This window comes from Austrofundulus limnaeus, unplaced genomic scaffold (assembly GCF_001266775.1).
Source record: "Austrofundulus limnaeus strain Quisiro unplaced genomic scaffold, Austrofundulus_limnaeus-1.0 Scaffold150, whole genome shotgun sequence".
NCBI classification, from domain to species: domain Eukaryota; kingdom Metazoa; phylum Chordata; class Actinopteri; order Cyprinodontiformes; family Rivulidae; genus Austrofundulus; species Austrofundulus limnaeus.
This window is the reverse complement of record NW_013952552.1, coordinates 350,746-356,260: the sequence shown is the minus strand read 5'-3', so window position 1 is coordinate 356,260 and position 5,515 is coordinate 350,746. Positions and strand designations below refer to the sequence as shown.

The 5,515-nt window shown below is 37.9% G+C and overlaps 1 protein-coding gene across 1 annotated transcript in view; it reads right to left on the bottom strand.

Moving 5' to 3' along the window:
* pxylp1 (2-phosphoxylose phosphatase 1) overlaps positions 1 to 5,515 on the bottom strand; it is a 24,515-nt gene that overhangs the window by 11,446 nt on the left and 7,554 nt on the right. The window lies entirely within an intron of this gene.

Genomic DNA, 5,515 nt, shown 5'->3' with positions numbered 1-5,515 from the left:
TCAACTCCAACTCCACGACGATAAGCAAACTGCAGGGGGTCCTGATGTGTGCTTGTTTGCTTACTCAGGTGGGTCAACAGGAGTCTCTCTAGGACTTTCATGATGTGGGATGTCAGGGCAACAGGTCTATGGTCATTGAGGGCTGATGGTGAGTTATCTTTGGTACTGGAACCAGACAGGATGTCTTCCACAACACTGGCACCTTCTCCTGGGTCAAGCTAAGGTTGACGAGGTGTTGCAGAATCCCACAGAGCTGGTCTGCACAGGCCTTCAGGACTCTGGGGCTGACACCATCTGGACCTACAGCCTTGTTCTGGTTCAGTCTCTCTAGCTGCCTCTTCACCTGACTTCTAGATACAGAAAAGTGGGAGGGGGAGGGAAAGGGAGCAGCAGCATCTCCTGATTTAGTTGAAGAAAAACTTGTGGATGTAGAAGAAAAGTCCATGACTGAGGTTGAAGATAAAAGATCTGAGGTTTGACAGGAAAGCTGTGGGTCAAAGGAGGGTGAGATGTCTGTTTGGCTGGGGGCAGGAGAGGAGGAAGATGAGCTTGTTCCTGAGCTGAACCTATTGAAGAATGTGTTCAGCTCATTTGCTCTGTCCAGACTTCCATCCGTCCGATTCTCCTTTTGCTTGAAACCTGTGATCTTCTTCATCCCTGACCACACATCTCTGATATTGTTCCTTTTCACTTTTCTCTCCAGCTTCCTTCTATAAACCTCCTTGCTGTCTCTGATTTTGACTTTGAGCTGCTTCTGTATACTCCTCAATAACTCCCTGTCTCGATCCCTAAAAGTTCTTTTTTTCTTGTTCAGGTACATGTTCTGTTCGCACAGCTGCACAAACAATCAGACCAAACTGAATCTACAATGGTGTTTAAAACACGGGACCCAAAACACAAAAAACAGTGTTCCGGTGAAAAATGGTATAATTTCCATCACCTCCCTAAAGGTCGAGGAACTAGGAAGAATGGCTGAAAATCTGAACTAGAAGAAACCATCCAAAATGCTGCATGTTTGTTCATTTTTCAGACAAATGGCCCAAAGAGGAAAACCTGTCCCCTACTTTGTGGCTGGACTACAACAAACCACCAGAACAGAGACGCTGGATCCTCAGAAGGGTTAAAACAATGAGAATATCAGGTATGATTTTGGTGTATGAAGGCACAGCATTTTAATATTTGTTCATATTCAATTGTACTAACTATTTTCTCTGCAATTAAAATATGTGTTTATGGCAGAGCAACATAAAATTCAAAATATTGTATTAGCTAAAATGCTAATATATGTATTAGCGGCACCTTCTTCAGGTCGTCCTCCCATCCTTCGACCGCAGTAGGCAGCAATATGATTATATTGTCCTGTTTGAGCTCTCTCAGGTGGTGTTCCAACATTTTTTAATCCATTAGGCTCAGAAAATCTTTGTTCGTACTGCAGGCACCCAAAAAGAGGCTGGATCTGAATCACCCACAACTCACGCAAGGCATCATGGGGGATCATGCAATGCATCATGGGCGCTAGTGGATAGCTAGCAAAGACTTGCTAGGGCAAAAGCCATGAAATATGTCAGAGTGGTCAAAGTTGCATGTTATGTTGTGTTTATCTGAGCTGCAGCTTGAGTTTGAGCTCCATGTTACAGCTTAGTGACAAGAGAATCAGGCATTTGAACCTTTAGACATAATTCGATATCAATATGTGATTAATTTTGTCTGGTTAAAGAAACAGCCAACCACACAACTGGCTCCGCCCACTTTCTCGTGATTGACAGACCAAGTCATTCTGCTGACAAGTGTCATTATGAAATAAATAAGTCATTGGGAAAAACAACATTATGAAATAAAAGATGACTATTTGAAAAGGACAGTTTGGAATAAAAATAGCTAGAATAAAATAAAATAAAAAAGACTCAAAAATATATTTGATATTTTTGAGTCTTTTTTTGATATTTGAAATATTATTGTGAAAAAAAACCCATTGTGAAAAATTTTATCAAATAAAGACATTTTTAAAGAATGAAAAACATTTCATAATAATGAGTTTAGAATTATATATGCATTCAGCTATTTCATAATTACATTGTCACATTATATCTTAATGAATTATTTATTCATATAGATATTTATTTCATAATGTTTTATTTATTTATTTATTTATGAATACTTTGGTGCTCCATATTATCTAGCGCCTTTCTATCCAACCAGGATTCACTACAATCAGTACCCTCATTTACCCATCCACACAGCACTCTACTAGGTTTGTACAAAGCTAACATGTACAAATCATCCTACCGAGACTAATCAGTGCTTCAAAACACATTCATACACTGATGGAACACACATCAGAGGCACTGGGGGTGAAGTGTCTTGCCCAAGGACACAACAACCGAGACAGCTGGAAAGTGGGGATTGAACCAGCAACATACCGGTTCCACTCCCCTAACCACTTTGCCACAGCTGCCCCAAATAAAGACAAAAGCACAGCAACAGATTAACAACAGGAGCTGAAACACATATTTGTTGCTAAGCTTCTATCTTGACTAATATACAATACTGTACTTGGAGTAATTGTTTCACGTTCAAAAGTATTTTTAGTAGGATTTAATTTTTGCTGTTGCTTTTTTATGACTTTTTTATGACTACTTTTACAAACCTCACACACATAAATACAAGCAATTGGAGCTTAAAATGCATATATCAAACACAAATAGTTTAGTAGTTTTAATTTGATTACAGCACAGTAATCAGCAAGTGTAGATTACCTCATCACAATATTTAATTATTGGATTCATTCAAAAAATAGGTTTAAGTTATTACTTCAGAACCTGACAAGTTTTTATATCTGGGTACTTGATTAAGTGACAGAATAATTGTTTACTAAAATAATTGTTAGCTGCAGCCCTAACCAGTTTATAAATTTGTATAGACTTTGCCAAGTCTTCATATCAGAGTACGCTTGTGCTCTGTCCAGATGTGCAAAGCAGATTTGCCTGGCAGCAAAAGCTTTGTGCAAAATTAAGTCACTGGCTAAATCGGATATCAGGTAAACAGCCTCAAAAAAAAAAAAAAAAGAGGATTTGCCTCTGGCAATTTGGTAACCATATGGTCTTATTTTTTAGGATTTAGGACTTTTTCCAGGCTATAACATCTACCCCCATGCATGATTTGCATTAATGTCAGTAAATGTATTCACAGGAAAGGTGTAATAGTGTTGATTTCAGACTTCTTGAATAAACGACAAATTGGCTCAAATTAACTATCAGGAACTTTAAACTAACCAGCAGCCTGTGAAGAAAATAAAGATGAGTCAAGCATAATGAATGAAAATGATATATAATCTAGTCATCCATCAATCTTTGTAAAGGATGCCTTCAGTGGTTCAGTGAGGTTGCTGCTAAAATCAAAAACATGAGAAACTGGGCCTCGACAGATTCAACAAACATGTAAATGTGTTTGTGGGGATCTGTTTCAGCATGGAAATACAGATGCGATCAACATACATGTTGCTGAGAAGTTCAAAATTATTAAAATCTCAAATAGCATTACTTATAAAGAAATTGTATCTATGCTACTTATACAGCTCCTTTACTGGCTGCAGTTTTTATAAGACCATATGAAAGCTGCTGGACAAATCGCCATCTAATTGTCCAGGATTTTCCGTGGTACTCTTAATGAAGAATAACTTTTATTTATTTTAATGCTGGGAGGTATACCGTTTTGTACCGAATACTGGTTTTTATTTTTGTTATGAATCTTCTGAATACCGGACAATCCGGTTTAAATAGCGGAATGTTTAGTGGCGGCCGCCAATGAACTGTTGTTTCCCAGGGGACATTTTTCCTTGCTGCAACCGCTATGTGCGTTTGCATGCTAATGTTTGGAGCAGCTAGTTGCAGCCGCGGGTGGCGATTCCGCTGCTTATATTGACTGACGTTTAAAAAAACATCCCGTTTTCCCCCTCGCTGAATGTAGTAAACACCTCTTCGGTGATGTGCACAGTTAGTTTTAATGCAGTTAGTTAATATGGAGACGTTATGCTGATGGAGACTTAATGTGGTTCTATTGTGAAAAGCCTGCAGGTAGTAGTTCGTAGTGGAGTTGGAATTGACTGGTGTGCAAGGTGAGTCATGCTGATAAGCTTTAATAAATAACATAAAACAATAAACCCGATCATAATCTTTTCTTAACCCTCCTCCTTCACGACTGGACCAAAATGCGTGACTACTGTCTCCAACCACCAGCCAGAGAAGAACAGACACAGAGGAGGGAAACAGCGACACAGACAGAGGTACAGTAAAAGAAAAAAAAGTCAATAAGCAGGGTTTGTACATTTTATTATCAGCTGAGCTGTGATGAAAAGAAAAATACKBTKAAATACCGTGAAACCGGTGAAAATGTTGAAAATACCGTGATATAAAATTTTCATCGTATCGCCCAGCTCTAATTTATTTATTTATTTGTTTATTTTGTAATTGAGTACACATTTTTAACAACTGAAGTGTATACCCATTCAAAAACTGTCCAATTAATCAAGATTTGGTGCAAATTTCAGCATTAAGTCACAGTTCTGTACAAATCCTGTACAATAGATAAATGAACAAATGCAAAACCATTTCCCCCCTTTTTCCTTCCCCTTATTTGAATCAAATAATAACTCTGAAAGCAATGACAAAAGATTCTGAAACTTAGATATTCTACTTTGTTGAGATTACAAAAAATATATATATTTGTTTTAATTAATTTGCCCTCAACTTGATGTAAAATAAAAGTCAACACATAACTGAATAGCATCTCCCAATGTAAAAATACAAAATAAATGTAATGGTAAAACTTTCACACCTAGGTTATCGGCAAGTATGCTGTGTATACAAAGATGGTACTTATTAAATGCCTGGTGATGTTTTTAAAAGCATTTCTTAGATTCCAGACAGTGTTTTTCAGAGTATGCAAATTGTGACCCTTTATGTTTCCTGTATGTCCACCTCTGTAGAATGTATTATTTGTCTGTGTGCACCAGACCCTGTCCACTATACCAGAATAGTCTGGCACAAATACATGTAGCATTACACCCTAACAGATCTAGAGATTTATTCAACTTTAAAGATCTGGATCAAATGTCTCAGTTGAGCAAGAGCTATTAAACAAGTTTTGAACATCATGCACTTTAACAGCTGCACAGAACAACATTCATTATTTGAATGCCTGCTAGAAATACAAATGCCTGGTCATTCTGTTATAGCTGTGAGGCAGGGTGAACCCAAATGCAGGCAGGCAGGCAGGCAGGCTAGAAAGTTTTAACAAAAATTTAATAAAAAGCCAATGTGGTGGCAAAAAACAGAGAACTAAACAGAAATCAGGGACAAGAAAGCTAGGGTAGAACATGAATCAGACTGGAGCATACAAACAAACCAACAATGATCAGACAAAGACACAGTGACAAGACTGGGCTTAAATACACAGACAACAATTACTAACAACAAACACCTGAGGGAGACACATGAGGATCAGGTGTGAGTAGGTG